This window comes from Vulpes lagopus, chromosome 15 (assembly GCF_018345385.1).
Source record: "Vulpes lagopus strain Blue_001 chromosome 15, ASM1834538v1, whole genome shotgun sequence".
Lineage (NCBI taxonomy): Eukaryota > Metazoa > Chordata > Mammalia > Carnivora > Canidae > Vulpes > Vulpes lagopus.
Window position 1 is genome coordinate 42953713 of NC_054838.1, and position 19507 is coordinate 42973219.

General features: G+C 39.3%; 1 pseudogene; it reads right to left on the reverse strand.

Annotated features, from left to right (window-relative positions):
- Positions 1–6041: 6041 nt before the first annotated feature.
- Positions 6042–6633, reverse strand: LOC121476206 (annotated as a pseudogene).
- Between the last annotated feature and the right edge of the window lie 12874 nt (positions 6634–19507).

A 19507-nucleotide genomic window follows, 5' to 3' on the forward strand; every position in this document is an offset into this window, starting at 1 on the left:
GGTGATGTTACCCCACAGGGACGTTTGGAAGTGTCTGGAAACATTTTTGGATGTTATAACTGGGGAAGGAGTGCTTCTAGCTTGTAGGGGATAGGGTCCAGGGATACTGCTAAACATCTTACGATACACAGCCTCCAGTAACAAAACACTATCTAATCTAAGAAATCATGTTGCTGAAGTTGAGAAACTCTGTACATTGCTGCTTATCAGCTCATCACCATCCGAGATACTTAGGAACAGCACCATCCAGGGTCCTCTGAGACTTAGTTCTGCTGCTATTGGTAGAGGAGGAGAAACTGTGACAGTGGAAGGAACCAGATAACAGTGAGGAGTGTTTAGATAAATACCCTACTCACTTGTTCCATGGAGATATGATGGCCATGATCTTACTTCCTCAACTCTTAAGGACCAGATCAAATTCTATTTCTGATATGAAGTATCCCAGACAAAAGAAGTACAGTAGTCTCCCCTTCATACATGAGGATATGTTCCAAGACCCTCACTGGATGCCTGAAGTCACAAATAGTACCGAACCTTTTATATATGTTTTTTCCTATACATATACATCTATGATAAAATTTAATTTATAAACTAGGCACAGTAAGAGATTAACAACAGATAATAACAAAAGGGAACAATTATGATGACAATATGCTGTAATAAAAGTAATGTGAATGTGGTTTCTCTGTCTCTCAATATCTTATTGCACTGTATTCATCTTTCTTCTTGTGACTTTATGTACTTCTTAGGTTGGATCACCCTTTTCCCTCCTTTGTACTGCCATGTGCAGCTTATATAGATGGAAGGATAGTAGACACATAATAAACATTTCTCAAATAGGTGAAAGTTACTTGGAGGAAGTAGGAATTGCCTTCCTAGTTCAAATGCAGGCTCTTTGAGAGCTGGGATCATTTGCTGTAATTCTTAAAATCATACCTTGAGTACTTGGTAGCATATTACTAAGAATATAATGAGTGCTCTATAAGTAGTTGGTTCTGTGAACTAAAGTGAACTGAGTTCTATTTTTGGAGCAAATTCATCTCTTTAGAACCTGTTTGCCTTGTATGGGCCTTTCATGGATTCACAGAATCTCAGAGCTGACAGATACCTTGGAAGTTATCTGCTACTGCATCCAGCCCAATGGCAGGAGATCCCCGTTAGCAGTGGTCCTCAAAGTGTGGTCCCCCAATTAGCAAAACCAGCAGCACCTGGGAATTTGTTAGAAAAGTAAATTGTCTGGCTTTGTCCTGATGCTGAATCAGACGCTCTGGGAGACAGCTGAACAATCTGTGGTTTAACAGGCTACCCAGGTGTTTCTGATGCAGAGAAAGTTTGAGAATTGCTCTATGGCAATCTTGGTGGTGTGATCTCTTTCTTGGACATGCCCACTAATGAGTTTCATCATATTATCAGATTGTCACTCCATTTTCTTATCATCTTAATTGTTAGAAAATTTCTTCTTATTTGGAGCCAAAGTGTTCAGCGGTTCCTACACATTGCCTGCTTCTGTATTCTGGAGCTAAACAGAATGAGGCCTAATATACTAACTTTTTCTTTATACAGATAAAGATAGGCATAATTTATGAAATATGTATCTGGCAATAGAGCAATGGGGGCAGGGTGGACAGCAACAGCCTGTGTTGCAACGCCTGGGTGATCTGGAAGTTGGCCCAATCCCCTAAGGACTGCCTGGGACCAGATCAAGGCTCCAACATCACAGCCAGGATTAAATTACTGGGTTCATAGTATTTTCTTTTTCTTCCATTTCATTTTGGTGTCTCTAACAAAGTTGATGGGGATGTCTCAGGGAGATTTTGCCACCACTTGCCACAAACAGGGAGCAACCAACACTTGACCTTATGTTAACTGGAGCTTCAACTAGCAGTCCGGAGAAATTTGTCTTGATGCTCTTGACCTCTGTCTTTTGTAGACTCTTGTGTTCTTAATGGTGGAAAGAATCTTAGGGGGTCATCTAATATATGTTATAAATATGAAAACAGAGGCCCAGATGATCAAAGTGGCCCTTGATCCTGGGATATCTGGTTCAAATCAGTTTTATTTTCAGGCTGTCACTTACTATCAAGATTTTCTAAAACAGCTTTATAGAGATATTAATTCACATGCCAAGGGTTCACTCATTTAAAGTGTACAGTTGGAGTTGGATCCACAGTGTGAGCACAGAGCGGACCCCCCAGAGCCCTGAGCAGCCCCACAGCCACGGCCAGCCTAGTTACACTCACACTGGGGAGGGGCCACAGCATTGAAGCTGGCCCAGGGTCCAGGCACTGTGACTGTGACCCCAAGCAGTGACATGGAGGCCGGGTAGCTCACAGCCACCTGCTCTCAGTACTGCCCTCACAGAGCCCCACACGCCCACAGTGGACCAGGGCGCAGCATCCCAGGAGGCTGACACTGACACACTTGCCGGAGGGGACAAGAATGTCATTGCAAGAAAGGTAGTGGAAACCATAAAATGATTCTGTGTAAGAAACAGATATGATTTGGGATCCCTGGGTGGCGCAGTGGTTTGGCGCCTGCCTTTGGCCCAGGGCGCGATCCTGGAGACCCGGGATCGAATCCCACGTCGGGCTCCCGGTGCATGGAGCCTGCTTCTCCCTCTGTCTATGTCTCTGCCTCACTTTCTCTCTCTGTGACTATCATAAATAAATAAATAAAAATTAAAAAAAAAAAGTATGGGCTTCTGATTGGCTGCCTTAATAATATTAGCCTTGGTTATAATATTTAAATTCATATATCTGTTCTGTCAAAGATACAAATACTTTAAAAAAAAAAAAAAAGAAAAAAAAAAGAAAAAAAAAGAAACAGATATGATTTCACCAACAGGAATGACACCAAGGAGGATGTTTTTGTACACCAGACTGCCATGAAGGAGAAGAACCCCTACATTGAGGCACGGGGATTGCAGACTATGGAGTTTGATGTCGGAGGAGAAGAAGCAATGCTACCCGCCCTGCTGGAGCTCCAGTGCGAGGCAGTAAGTCCGCAGAGGACCGCATCCTAGCCAAGAGCAAGGGGCCTCCCAGCAATGACCTGCAGAGGTACCAGAACAGTGAGAGGAGGGAAAGAAGGAGGGGTGGAGAGTGCCCCTCGAGGCCAGGCCCCACCGCACCCGCCTGCCCAGGCTCCGGAGCCCACCTGACCCCGCTGGGACTCTACCTTCGGCAACTGCTGCGCTCCCCATCCTGCGCAATGGGAAGGGATGGAGGGTGTTGACAAGCGGATGCAGGAGAGCAAGGGAGACCCGTGAGACGGCACATGGACGAGGGCGCAGGTGGTGAAGACCGCCTAGAGGGGATGGCAATGAAGACGTGGGAGATGAGACCCAACGTAGACAGTGCTGCGGGGTCACACCTGAAGGCAGGCCCAGAAAACCCTGAAAACACAGGAGGACAGACAACCCCAGCAGCCCATCCACCTGCTGAGCATCGGCCGCTCCAGAGCCTAAGGCTGAGTAAACACCGGCCTGTCTTCTCCACGGTGAGCTTCGTCCTCCAACCAGAAGAAACGAATATGACATTCCAGAAGAAATGAACCAAAGATGGGAGCTGAAGGCCTCAAGTGCTTGCCTTTTGCCTGTTGACCAGTTAACCAAACTGCCTTATCTATGCAGCACAGGCCTATTATTCATTTTACCTCAAGATTTATATGAAGATCCATGCTAGCTAGAAGAAAGACAGCCAGAAGGAAAGTAGCAAGCACAAAGCAGTTTCTTTCTTTCTTTTTTAAGATTTTATTTATTTCTTCATGAGAGACAGAGAAAGAGGCAGAGACATAGGTAGAGGAAGCAGGTTCTCTGCGGGGATCCAGATGCAGGACTCCATCCCAGGACCCCAGGATCACACCCTGAGCCAAAGGCGGATGCTCAACCACCAAGCCACCCAGGCATCCCAAGTACAAAACAGTTTCTATAGGACAGATGGGAGAGAGGGCAGGCCCACAGGTGGCAACTGCCCTGAAGCTACAGGTTTTATTTTCTTTGTGTGTAAGTGGGGTTTTGGATCATGGGCAGGGTGGTGTCTAATGGAGGCTGCTTCCAATCATTTGTGGGGGCACCTCCCAGTGGTTAGGAGGGGGAGTTTTGACCCTACAAAGTTCTGACCCTACAGAACCCTTATGGCAGCTTTTCCCCATGGAGTGGGGGAATGGTAATGCAAATGAATTATAATGAGCTTAGGGGTTACCCTGGGGTGGAGGTGTAAGAGGAGAGAGAGCTTGTGTTCTGCACCTGTGGCTCTTGATTTGTCAGCCTGGGGATGTTGGAAGCCAGAAGACCAAGATGTTGAGAGCCATAAAGTCAGGACGTTGTGCCCTCAGGCTTCTAATGTGTAACCTATTTATCATCTCCCTTGCCTCCAGCTCCTGTTTAACTGTCTACTCTATCAGTTTCAATACAATATGCCAAGGCATGGATTTCTAAAATTCTGTTTGCATATGTCATGCTCTTTTTCTATGGATTTATGTCTTTCACAAATTCTGGAAAACTTCAACTATTATAATTCAAATATTTTTATTTCTTTTCTTGTAAAACATCTAAGAGATAATATTAGACCTTATCTCTCTATCCCAATCACCCTTTCATATTGTTCATTACTTCTTTGTGCTGCATCCTGTTAATTATTTTTATTTCCAACTCTCTTATTCCTTTAACCTATCAAAAAAAAAAAAAACCTTCAAAGTTTAAAAACCTTTTAAAACAGAGGACATAGGGGAAGGGAAGGGAAAAATAAAACAAGATGAAATCAGAGAAAAAGAAAAACCATAAGTAATCATAGGAAACAAACTGAGGGTTGCTGGAGGGAAGGGGGATGGGAGGATGGGATAATTGAGTGATGGACATTAAGGAGGACACAGGATGTAATGAGCACTGGGTGTTATATGTAAGCTATGAATCACCTGATTCTACTCCTGAAAGCAATATTACACTATATGTTAACTAATTAGAATTTAATAAAATTAAATTTTAAAAAACTGAAAAAAAACTTTAAAAATATATATAACTTCATATTATTTTCATATCACATACATCCCAACGTAATGCAAATATCACTATGTAAGAAACACAATGTAAAGGCATGATGTAAATCACTGCCTCCTAAACATGCTCTCATATTCCAGCTCCCTGTGCTATTTATTATCCCAATACATAAACTGTTAGGTACCCGAGAGCTGGAAGACTTTCCTTTTTTTAAAAAATTTTTTTAACGATTTTAATTTATTTATCCATGAGAGACACAGAAAGAGAGATTGGCAGACACATAGGCAGAGGGAGAAGTAGGCTCCATGCAGGGAGCCCAACGTGGGACTCAATCCAGGGACTCCAGGATCAGGCCCAGGGCTGAAGGCAGTGCTAAACTGCTGAGCCACCTGGGCTGCCCTGGAAGACTTTCCTAAACACAAACTTCAACAGATTTTATTTTATGTTTGATCTTATTTATTATCTTCAAAATTTCCTGCATTTTAACTCTTGTTAAAACTTTTCTTTATTCACAGCTAAACTTTCTTTATTCTGTCATTATCCTAAGCAATTAGATATTAACCACATGAACTATTAATGTCCACAAATCTAAAAATCAAATGCAAAACTCTTTCAGCCATGTGTAAGATATGTATCTAAACATGCAAAATTCCCTATAGTGCTTTGTGACTAATCTAAATTCTATTTTAAAAGAGGTGGTGATTTAAGTTTCCATGTTCTGGACTAATTTTTAAAATGTATTTAAAAATGATTAATAGTAACTGGAATACTTGTAATTTTATAAAGTAATCAAGAACTCTAAAATAAAATGCTATGCTAAGTTCTATTTTCATTTAAAAATACATTGGAAATTCTGCATATCTTCATGATAGAGCTTAACTTCAATGTGCAGCACTTCAATTTTGATGACATGTTTGTTCTAACAGATCCTTTCTCAGGCTGAACACTAAAATGGGAAATTCCTGTAGATTTCCAAGTGGCCCTGGTGCCAGTGATGTATACTGCTTCTTTCCTAAAGATGACGGATGACTTCGTCTGCATTTTTTCATTTGACAGCATTCTGAGCATGATGACAGTAACTATAAGCTGATGCATCTGTGCTGCAAAATATAAAACACCACAGTATCTGAAGATAAATACTGTCAGCATAATTGAAAACTACAGCTGCCAAAGAAACCACCAAGATTAACTGGACTGCTATGTTTACTTTGTGGATACATGTTGGTTTTAATTTAGCAGTGACACAGCAAGGGTTGAAATACTTAAAATACTTAGCAAGTGTTCTCAGTGTTGGAAGAATTCGATATCTGACATAAAGATGATAGCAACCAATATTACATATTCAAAATTATCATATAAATAAGTGAAACTGGAATAAAATCTGTTTAGGCCACGCTAATATATAGGTCATTGATAGGGATTTCATCAGCAAGTGGACCAAGAATGTTTCCCACAGCTGGTTATCAATTGTCCCAGTTTCAAGCAATAAATCCAAGCAACAAATCAGTGAGCCCAACTAGAGCAAAAACTCCTAGTGCAATATCAAAATCTTCTCTAGTAATCAAAGAGCCCCGAACTGTGGCTAAATTGATTCTCCTCATTGACAACATATATGGAATTGTCTACAGGTTTTCATATAGGCTTGATGGTGCTTGTCAGGCCGCATTGTCCATCTGGGGCTTCAGTAGCAGAATGAGGGCCACCTTCCCTGTGCCCAAGCAGTGGCCTTGCCCAGGGGATGGATTAATAGCTATCATCCAGTTGACTTGTTCTCTCTCAAGTCATGTTTGATGAGTTATTTGATCCATCCACTATTTGCAATTTCAATGATTGCTTTTTCATTTCTAGAAATTCTATTTTAAAAAATCTACCCATTGTTTTTCATGATGATACCCTCTTTTTGGAGATTTTATTTATTTATTCATGAGAGACACAGAGAGAAGGAGGCAGACACAGGCAGAGGGAGAAGCAGGCTCCCTGTGGGGAGTCCGATGTGGGACTTGATCCCAGGACCCTGGGATCATGACCTGAGCCAAAGGCAGATTCTCAACCACTAAGCCATGCAGGCATCCTGATACCTTTTTCTTAGAGTTTATTTCTTCATTCATTAATTTAAATATACTTATATCATATCTCTTAGATTTCAGTTCCAGTGTCTCAAGTTTTAAGGCTCAAATCCTGATATTTACTGTCTGCTGATTTGTGCACATGATGAATTTTTTTCCTTATGTGTTTTTATTTTTTATTATTAGTTTTTGTTACAAATATATTTTTTAAAAGATTTATTCATTTATCTCAGAGAGAGAGAGAGAGAGTGAGTGCAGGAAAGGGTCAGAGGGAGAGAATCTTCAAGTAGAAGCCATGTTGAATGCGGAGTCCAACACAGGGCTCAATCCCATGATCCTGTGATCATGACCTGAACTGAAATCAAGAGTCAGAGGCTCAATGAACTGCACCACCCAGGTATCCCTGTTGTTGTTGTTGTTGTTATTATTATTATTATTTTGAGAGAGGGAGAGTGTGGGAGCATATGCACTAGTAGAGTGGGGAGGGGCAAAGAGAGGGTGGGGAGAGAGAGAATCTTATGCAGTTTCCAGCCCAGTGCAAAGCCCAACTCAGAGTTCCATCTCATGACCATGAGATCATGACCTGAGCCAAAATCAAGAGTCAAACACTTAACTGATTGAACCACCAGGCACCCCTACAAATGTTATTAGAAATTAATTGGTATACTAAAAATTATTTTTTTTCAAATTTTTATTTAAATTCTAGTCAGTTAACATACAGTACAATATTGGTTTCAAGAATAGAATTTGGTGATTCATCAGTTACATATCACATCCAGTGCTCATCACAAGTGCTCTCCTTAATGCCCATTGCTCACCCACCTCCTTCCAGCAACCCTCAGTTTGTCCTATGTAGTTAAGAGTCTCTTATGGTTTGTTTCCCTCTCTTTTTTTTCTCCCTTCCCATATGTTCATATGTTTTATTTCTTAAATTCCATATATGAGTGAAATCATATGATATTTGTCTTTCTCTGACTTATTTTGCTTAGCATAATACTCTCTAGCTCCATCCTTCTTATATATTTTTAAAATTTTAATTATGAGCTCATCACAGATGAGACTTGCTTGTTTCTCCTGAGAGATATCCTTGTGGCCTGGATTGGCCTCCCACCAGAGAAGTTTTCCATTTAATTCTCTCAGAATTAAGCAAGGTATCACTGGATTGGGATCAATTATTAGAAGAATCCCTTGGCCTGGGGGTTCTGAGACCACGATAATAACCAAAAAGCAGTAACCAAAAGAAAATGAAATACAAATCCTCATGAAATAAAGCTCCAGGTTTTCATACTCTTAACTGAAACTGTTTTCTTCTTTTTTTCCTCACTTAGATTCTAAGCAAAAGCAGGGACATTCTTCGTTATCATTTGGTGCTGGTAGATGGATTTTATATTCTCTTTTTTACTGATCATTCTACTTGTATGTGATCCTGGCTGTGTGTATGCATCTCAGTTCTAACTTCTATTCTTTGCAGGACCAAGAATTCATTTTCAGTTCTCCCAAGGTGATAAAATCCTAAGTTAATAGGTTCTAGCGTCTTCTTCAGAAAGCCACAGGCTTTGTTTTCACTACTTACTATTCTCACTACTCTTGTTTATGCCTTTCTCTTATTGCTGACATTTATATATTTCTCCCTTTTTCTTGTAAATTCATCTATGTATTTAAAATGTTATCTCTTCAGTCATAAATATACCCAACATTTCCAGGGTATGAGAGTGAAGGACTTTCAGGGAGCTTACTTCCTTCTTCATATTCCCAAAATTGTAAGCCACTAGCAAGTTCCTTAATCCTTTGAACCTCAAGTCAATAGAAATAAAGATACCTATCTCACCACCTTGCTCTGAGAGTAAGCTAAAATACCTATCTAACTTCCTAGTTCAGAATCTGGCTTGTGGTCAGTACTAAGTGGTCAAAAAAGATTCATTTCCTTCTTTGAACTATAATGTGCTATAGCTATTTCATAACCTACTCTGCACAAGTAACCCAAAGAAGGATCTATGGTCATAAATACCATGACCTCTAGAGGAATTCATATTAATTGATTCTGTTGCTGATACAGACAGTGATTTGAAAAGATGCATTTTTGGTCCACTCTGACAAGTAACAAGTAAAGAAGAGTCATAGAAAGCCATCCTGTTAGAGCACAACACTGAGAATAGACCAGGGACTCATCCAAATGATAATTTTTTTTTCTATGTCTCCTCAAGCATTTCCAGACTGATTTATTCCTTGAGCCCTCCTGGCAGAAGGGGATGTTCCTGTGTACTTATCATCTTATCTATATACATTCCTTTATTCAAATTCATCATTTAGGGCAGGGGAGGATGAAGGTAGGTACTCACTACTCAATTATGTTAAATGAGGTAAAAAACATTGTGCCAACATTATTAAAATTATAAATAAGAGAAAAGATATTCATACATAATCCCATGGTCCTAAATTATTATACTTTTAATTATCCATGATCCTTTCTAATCCATTTTCATGTATGAATTTTACATTCTTTTAATGATAGTATAGATATAATTTTATGTTATGCTTTTTTATATCAGAAATATTTTTCATGTCATCCCTTGTTCCTTACGTTTATAATTCCTTTAAAAAGTCTTTTGTTGTGGTAAAATATGCATAACATAAAACTTACATTTTCATATTTTTAAAAAGATTTTATGTATTTATTTTTAGAGAGAGAATGTGCATTCATGCCATGTGTGCTAAAGTGGGGGGGGGAGGGGCAGAGGAACTAGGAGAGAAGCAGACTCCCTGCTGAGTGCTAAGCCCAACTTGGGGCTTGATCTCAAGACCCTGAGGTCATGACCTGAGCTGAAGAGAGTCAGATGCTTAACTGACTGAGCCACCCAGGAGCCCCACCACTTTAACGTTTTTAACTGTACAATTAAGAGGCATTATGTCTATTCACATTGTTGTACAACCATTGCCATTGTCCATTTCCAGAACCTTTCCATCATCCGAAGCTGAAACTCTAATACCCTGAAACACTAACTCCATGTTACCCTTGTCCTCTGAACAAAACAAGACTGTGGGTCAGGTAGGGCAGCCAGTGACTGAGGCCTGCTGTATGCCATTACAGCTGTCTAAATTCTGCAGATGGGAAAGAAAGGTGAGATTCCCTGATCATTCTGGTTCTCATTGTTCTCAATCCTCCACCCCTAAAGAAGAAATGAGGGCAAAAAACATCAAAACCATTTTAGATCAGTGATAACATTCCCCTTATTCTAATAGACTGTACAGCATGTTACAACACAACAGTGATTGGAAATAAACAAAGCAGAAACTAAGACAACTAGAGAACAGATCAATGAAACCAAGATCTGGTTCTTTGAAAAGATGAACAAAATCAATAAACCTTTAGTCAGACTCACAAACAAAACAAAACAAAACAAAATAAAAATGAAAGAGAGAGGACTCAAACAAACAAAATTAGAAATGAAAGAAGTAACAACCAATACTACAGAAATACAAAAGAATATTATGAAAAATTATGCCAACAAATGGTGTTGGGAAAACTGGAGAGCTACATGCAAAACATGAAACTGGACCACTTTCTTTCACTATACATAAAAATAAACCCAAAATGGATTAAAGACCTAAATGTGAGGCAGGAGACCACCAAATCAATTAAAGAAGGGATAAAAACCATATGATCATTTCATAGATACAAAAAAAGTACAAACATCCATTCATTATAAAAACTCTCAACAAAGTAGGATTAGAGGGAACAGACCTCAACATAATAAAGGCTTTCTATGAAAATCCCACAGATAACATCATACTCAATGGGGAAAAAATGAGAGCATTTCACCAACATCAGGAACAAGATAGGGCTGTCCACTCTCGGTACTATATTATCTAACATAGTACTGGAAGTCTAAGTCATAGCAATCAGACAAGTGGAAAGAGTAAAAGGCATCCGTATTGGTAAGGAAGAAACAAAACTTTCACTATTTGCAGATGACATGTCATTATATATACAAAATCCTAAAGATTACACCAAAAGTAGAACTGATAAATGAATTCTGTAAGTTGCAGGATGCAAAATCACAGTAGAGAAATCTGTGGCATTTTCATATAATAATGAAACAACAGAAAGAGAATTAAGAAAGCAATCCCATTTACAATTGCACCAAAGATAATAAACTAGGAATAAACATAACCAAGGAGGTGAGAGACTTGTACTCTGAAAACTATAAAACATTGATGAAAGATATTGACGATGACACAAACAAGTGTCTGCTCATAGTCTCTGCTCATAGATTGCAAGAACAAATTGTTAAAATGTCTGTACTATACAAAACAACCTATAGATTTAATGCAATTTCTATCAAATTACCAACATTTTCCACAGAAGTAGAACAAAGAACCCTAAAATTTGTACAGAACCACAGAAGACCCCAAATACCCAAAACAAAGCTGGAGGTGTCATGGCACAATTCCAGATTTCAAGTTATACTGCAAAGCTATAGTAATCAAAACAGTATGCTATTGGCACAAAAATAGGCATACAGATCAATGGAACAGAATAGAAAACCCATAAATGGACCCACAACTATATGGTCAATTAATCTTCAACAAAGCAAGAAATAACTTGCAATAGGAAAAAAAAAAGACAGTCTCTTCAACAAATGGTGTTGGGAAAACTGGAGAGCTACATGCAAAACATGAAACTGGACCACTTTCTTTCACTATACACAAAAATAAACCCAAAATGGATTAAAGACCTAAATGTGAGACAGGAGACCACCAAAATCCTTGAAGAGAACACAGGTAGTAATCTCTCTGACATCAGCCATAGTAATATTTTTCTAGATATGTCTCGTAAGGCAAGGGAAACAAAAGCAAAAATAAGCTATTGGGACTTCATCACATAAAAGTCTCCGCACAGCAAAGGAAACAATCAACAAAATAAAAAGACAGCCTATGGAATGGGAGAAGATAATTGCAAATTGCAATTTGACAATAATTGCAAATTGACATCTTTGATAAAGGATTAGTATCCAAAAAATATGAAGGACTAATGTAATTCAACACCCTAAACCCAAAAAATCTAATTAAAAAATGGGCAGAAGACATGAGCAGACATTTTTCCAAAGAAGACCTACAGATGGCCAACAGATGCATGCTTATCACTCATTATTTAGGGAAATGCAAATCAAAACTACAATGAGATATCACCTCACACCTGTCAGAATGCCTAAAATGAACAACACAAGAAACAACAGGTGTTGGAGAAGATCTGGAGAAATAGGAGCCCTTGTACACTTGGTAGGAGTGCAAACTGGTACAGCCAGTGTGGAAAACAGTATGAAGATTCCTCAGAAAGTCAAAACAGAGCTACCTTATGATCTAGTAACCACACTACTGGGTATTTACTAAAAGAGTACCAAAACATTAATTCAAAGAAATACATGCACCCCAATGTTTATTGCAGCATTATTTACAATAACCAAAATATGGCAATTGATAAATGGATAAAAAAGATGTGATATATATATATATTTCTCTATCCTCCACCATATATATATATATAGACTACTACTCAGCCACAAAAAAGAATGAAATCTTGCTATTTGCAATGACATGGTTGGAGCTAGAAAGTATAATGCTAAGCAAAATAAGCCAGTGTGACAAAGAAAAATACCATATGATTTCATTCCTATGTAAAAATTAAGAAACAAAACAAATAAGCAAAGGGAAAAGGGAGAGAGACTTTCTTAACTAAGAAACAGACTTAACCAGGGGAGATGTGGGTAGGGGATGGGCAAAATATGTGAAGGGGATTGAGAGTACACTTATCATGATGAGCACTGAGTAATGTATGGACTGTTGAATCACTATATTGTACACCTGTACATACAGTATAACACTATATGTTAACTATACTGGAATTGAAATTTAAAAACTTAATAAAAATAGTAACAATTATTGAAACCATATAACTTGCAATTTAAAAGACTGCAGTGCAATAGAATAGAAACTTCAGAAATTCAAAATTGTATAGAACTTTATAACATGCTAGAAACAGTATTACAGTAGGGAAAAGAATCGCTATTCTTTTTTATTGTATATTTTTAAATTGGAGTTTGATTTGCCAACATATAGCATATCACCCAGTGCTCATCCCGTCCAGTGCCTCCCTCAGTGCCCATCACCCAGTCACCCCAACCCCCTACCCACCTCCCTTTCCACTACCCCTTGTTCATTTCCCAGAGTTAGGAGTCTCTCATGTTCTATCACCCTCACTGATATTTCCCACTCATTTTCTCTCCTTCCCCTTTATTCCCTTTCACTATTTTTTATATTCCCCAAATGAATGAGACCATATACTGTTTGTCCTTTTCCAAATGATTTACTGCACACAGCATAATACCCTCCAGTTCCATCCACTTTGAAGCAAATGGAGGGTATTTGTCGTTTCTAATGGCTGAGGAATATTCCATTGTATACAGAGACCACATCTTCTTTATCCATCATCTTTCGATGGACACTGAGGCTCCTTCCACAGTTTGGCTATTGTGGACATTGGTGCTATAAACATCGGGGTGCAGGTGTCCCGACGTTTCATTGCATCTGCATCTTTGGGGTAAATCCCCAGCAGTGCAATTGCTGGGTCGTAGGGCAGGTCTATTTTTAACTCTTTGAGGAACCTCCACACAGTTTTCCAAAGTGTCTGCACTGCAAGAGGGTTCCCCTTTCTCCGCATCCTCTCCAACATTTGTGGTTTCCTGCCTTGTTAATTTTCCCCATTCTCACTGGTGTGAGGTGGGATCTCATTGTGTGTGTGTGTGTGTGTGTGTATGTTTAAATATTTTATTTATTTATTCATGATAGATGGGGGTGGGGGGGCAGGGGGCAGAGACCAAGGCAGAGCCACAGGCAGAGGGAGAAGCAGGCTTCAGTCAGGGAACCTGATGCAGGACTTGGTCCCGGGTCTCCAGGATCACACCCTGGGCCGAAGGCAGGCACTAAACCACTGAGCCACCCAGGGATCCCTCATTGTGGTTTTGATTTGTATTTCCCTGATGGCCAGTGATGTGGAGCATTTTCTCATGTGCTTGTTGGCCATGTCTGTCTTCCTCTGTGAAATGTCTGCTCATGTCTTCTGCCCATTTCATGATTGGATTATTTGTTTCTTTGCTGTTGAGTTTAATAAGTTCTTTATAGATCTTGGATACTAGCCCTTTATCTAATATGTCATTTGCAAATATCTTCTCCCATTCTGTAGGTTGTCTTTTAGTTTTGTCGACTGTTTCTTTTGCTGCGCAGAAGCTTTTTATCTTGATTAAGCCCCAATAGTTCATTTTTCCTTTTGTTTCCCTTGCCTTGATGTATCTTGCAAGAAGTGCTATGGCCAAGTTAAAAAAGGGTGTTGCCTGTGTTCTCCTCTAGGATTTGATGGATCATGGTCTCACATTTAGATCTTTCATCCACTTTGAGTTTATCTTTGTGTATGGTGCAAGAGAGTGGTCTAGTTTCATTCTTCTGCATGTGGATGTCCAATTTTCCCAGCACTATTGATTGAAGAGACTGTCCTTTTTCCCGTGGATAGTCTTTCCTGCTTTGTCGAATATCAGTTGACCATAGAGTTGAGGGCCCATTTCTGGGTTCTCTGTTTTATTCCATTGACCTATGTGTCTGTTTTTGTGCCAGTACCACACTGTCTTGGTGATCACAGCTTTGTAGTACAACTTGAAATCCGGCATTGTGATGTCCCCAGCTATGGTTTTCTTTTTCAATATTCCCTTGGCTATTCTTTCTTGATTCCATGCAAATCTTAAGATGATTTGTTACAGCTCTCTGAAGAAAGTCCACAGCATTTTGGTAGGGATTGCACTGAATGTATAAATTGCCCTGGGTAGCATTGACATTTTCACAACATTAATTCTTCCAATCATGAGCATGGAATATTTTTCCATCTCTTTGTGTCTTCCTCAATTTCTTTCAGAAGTGCTCTGTAGTTTTTAGGGTATAGATCCTTTACCTCTTTGGTTAGGTTTATTCCTAGGTATCTTATGCTTTTGGGTGCAACTGGAAATGGGTTTGACTCCTTAATTTCTCTTTCTTCAGTCTCATTGTTAGTGTATAGGAATGCCACTGATTTCTGGGCATTGATTTTGTATCCTGTCACACTGCCGAATTGCTGTATGAGTTCTAGCAATTTATCTTTTGAATTTGCAAGTTTCACTATTAAATATAGAGATGTTGAATGGTTTTTATTGATTTTGGGGGGGGACCTCTCTATCTCCTGGATCTTAAACATAGATTTTTTCCTTTTGAGGCTGTCATTTATTTCCCTTAACCTTTCCTCATGGTCTTTTAATTGTTTTTCTCTTTTTTCTTCAGCTTCCTTCCTTGCCATCAACTTGTCTTCTATGTCACTCACTCGTTCTTCTACCTCATTAACCCTTGTCGTTAGGACCTCCAGTTTGGATTGCATCTCATTTAATTGATTTTTAATTTCAGCCTGATTAGATCTAAATTCTGCAGTCATGAAGTCTTTTGATTCCTTTATGCTTTTTTCCAGAGCCACCAGTAGCTTTATAATGTGCTTCTGAATTGGCTTTCTGACATAGAATTGTAATTCAAATTCTGTAACTCTGTGGCAGAGAGTGCTGTTTCTGATTCTTTCTTTTGTGGTGAGTTCTTCTTTCTAGTCATTTTGCTCAGTGCAGAGTGGCTGTATGAGCAGGCTGAGTCAAGAATATCAACCATGACCTCAGTAAATTTCACCATAGATGATTCTTGTTAGAGGCGAAAACCTTTCTCTCTGTAGTGTTCCAGCTGTTCTCTCTTTAAATTTCAAGTCGAATTCGTAGGTTTTCAGGATGGTTTGAAAATAACCCTAGGTAAGTTGGTGAGGCCAGGTGTGTTGAGGATCCCTACCCCTCTACCTCCTCAAGAATCACTTTTCAATCTGCTTTGTAGAAACTGGATCTCAGTAGTGAAGAGAATAAACTCAGAACTATACCATAAAATAGACCTCCAATAAGTCAAAGAATGAACTACTTAAAAACAACCTGTCAAACAAAGGAGCTTGAAGTAAAAAATTAGCATAACTGAAGACTATCAAAGATTGTCATAGATAGCTTGAATGTCAGTATCACTGTTGCCCGAACTCCAGGGGCACCATTCAGGTACAAAATTCTGTGGTAGCAGAAGTTGTAAATACATATTAAAAAGAAAAGGCATAGGTTGGGAAATTTTATAGCTGAAGAAGCGTAAAAATTGTATAGAAATATATTATGGGGTACCTGGGTGGCTCAATTGGTTAAGCATCTGTCTTCAACTCAAGTCATGATCTCAGGGTCCTGGGATCAAGTCCCATGTTAAGCTCCCTGCTCAGCGAGAAGTCTGCTTCTCCTTCTCCCTCTGCCCCTCCTCCCACTCATGCTCTCTTGCACTCTTTCTCAAGTAAATAAAACCTTAAAAAAAAAGAGAAATAGGGCAGCCCCAGTGGTGCAGTGGTTTAGAGCCGCCTGTAGCCCAGGATGTGATCCTGGAGACCCGGGATCTAGTCCCATGTTGGGCTTCCTGCATGGAGCCTGCTTCTCCCTCTGCCTGTGTCTCTGCTCTCTCTCTCTCTGTGTCTCTCATGAATAAATAAATAAAATCTTTTAAAAAGAGAGAAATATATAATGTTATTATTTGGATTTCACTTTGAATGTAGTAAAAAATGAATAGATGTTTTGTTGCTGATGGAAAGGACATAGTATCTTATCATGTGATAAAATGTCCATCCTTGCTAAAGGATTAGCAGACAATCCTTTTTTATTTGTCTGTGATTAAAAACAGACAAATAAAAACAACTCAGAGATACTATTATATCCCCATTAAAGTAACAAAACTAGTGATAAAATCCAATGATGACAAGTCTGGGAAGAAATAGTTTCATGAGAAATTGTATATTAGCTTGGTCTCTTTGGAGATCAGTGTGGTGATCCCCCACAAGTGTTGTAAAGATGTTTATAAGTTTTAACCAAATAATAGCTTACTGTCACGGGAAACAATTCTTGTTTAATGCTAAATATGTTTATAACCAAATCAATTATGGAAACATAAAGGGAAATGAATATACATGTATATAGCTGTTAAAAATGGCAAAAAGATGGGCGTCTGGGTGGCTCAGTCAGTTAAGCATCCTCCTCTTGATCTCAGCTCAAGTCTTGATCTCAGGGTCATGAGTTCAAGCCTGGCATTGGGCTCTGTGCAGGGCATGAAGCCTACTTAAAAAAAATTGCCAAAAGCATGGATAATGTAAAGTGAAAGATCAGAAGGTGTACTATTGTTCTCTGCTGACTACTATGGTATAAAGCTTTATATGTACATTGATAGCTAATAGAATTTTGAGTGATGTAAAGTGTTAGTTCAGTTTATAGAGCACTTGCTAGGAGGTTATGCTAGGTTTTCAGAGACAGAGGAAAATAAAAGTCATAGATACCCAGGTAAGTGCGCAGATATTTTCATTATGGTAAGCAATGCCAAAATAAATACAACAGCTAGCACTTAGAGGGTAATTAATATGTCCCAGGTATTATTCTAAGAACTTTACATAAATCTCAAGTAATTATCCCGATAACACTGTGAGGTGGAAACCATTATTATTCTATTTTACAGATGAGGAAACCGAGATAAGAGAGGTGAGGTCAGATCCTGTGCCCAAGGTCATATAGCTGTGAGAGAGGTCAGCCTAAGGTTCTGCAGGAGCTTCAAGGTGTAGTGGCTAGCCTAGGCTGGGGAGGACCTGAAGTGTTTCCAGAGAAGGTGATACCTGCTCTGAGCCTGGCAGGACCGGATGGAGACAGATGCAGCAAGGCCATTCCCAGCAGAGAAACGGAGTGAATAAAGGCAGAGAGGAGAGGCAGTATGGCATGGTGTCTCAGGGACTGTGGGCAAGGCCTGTCGCTGGAACGCAAAGTTGTAAGGGGGAGAGTAGCTGGTTTCAGATGTGGGGTTGGGTACAAATCAGGAGGGCTTTACGTGCCATGCTGAAAACTTTGGACTTGGTTTGGTCAAATATGACTTTAATGGTGAGGGAGAGAAGAACTAGCATTTATTGTTCCTACCACAGGACAAACCCTCTTTTATGTGCTTGACAAGGGTTATTTCAACAGATTACATTGTTTCTGTAAAGTTTTCTCTATTTTTTTTTAAAGTTTTCTCTATTAATAAGAAATAGAGAGCACAGGTTATTTTAATCAGGCAAAAGGCTCCGAGACAACCTATCCTGTTTCATGTTGACACTGTAAGAAAGATGCTGCCAGAATTAATGTTACAAAGTACTGTTTCAAATGAGAAAGTATAAGAATAATATCCATGAATTATTTACACTAGAGAAAAGCTTCATAAGTATTATATTATTAGGCTTAAAGTGACAAAACCGATTAACCAGAAGCCAATTTATTAAAACCACAAATCATCTTTTTTTAAAGGTATTTTTTTCTCTTTATGGTTTTAATAAATTTTCAATTTTAATTCCAGTATAGTTAATATACAGTATTATACTAGTTTCAGGTATATGATGTGGCAATTCAGCAATTTTATACATTACTCAGTGCTCATCACGGTCAGTGTACTCTTTAATCACCTATTTAGAAATACAATCATCTTGATCTCTCCCTGTGTTTCCATTTTAAGGAGAAATAAGCAGAAGACAAGAAAACAGTTGATATTAAAGATATGTTAAAAGAAAACCAACTTCTGCGTCAAGTCCTGAGGTTGATGAACATTCATTCCAACTCACTGTCTCTACCCTGCAGCATGTACGAGGCCTGGTCCAGAGCAAAGACCACTGACCCTGCAGGATGGCAATTAACAGTTCAGTTCATTATGCTACACTTAATAAGGCAGGGAAATTTAACAGACAGTATAGAATAATTTTTCAAGTAAATGATTCATTCATTCATTTTCACAAATGCTTATGGTATTATTATCTTTGCATTGGGCACTTCCAGGAGCTGAGGCTTCCTCCAGAGGAAGGGAGTTCTTGAGCTGAAACTTGAGGTGTGAAGTTTGGCAGGTAGATAAGCAGGAAGGAAGTGTACTCCAGGTTGGGTGAACTCCCAATCCCAGGTGGAAAGGCCCTGAAGCCCTTCTATAAAGCACATGATGGGTTTGCAAAGTTCTCCATGGTGGAAAATAAAGTTGGTAAGAGGTGTGTGAGACAGTGAGGTTGAACAGGATGGATCATTGTTAGATTCATGTAATCAAACACTTTCTCTGGAAGCAAAGTGGGGCCAACATGAAGGGGACAAGAGGAGCCAGAAACCAGCAAGACAGAAGCCATTTCCAAGCATGACATAATGGCGGTCTCAACTGCAGCTGTCACAGCAAAGAGGAAAGGCACCAGAGCTGTTGAGGAAGACAGCAGTGGTGAGTGTGGTAGGAAGTAAGAGGAGAGTGGAAGAGGAGCTCAGGTTTTGGCTAAGGCCCC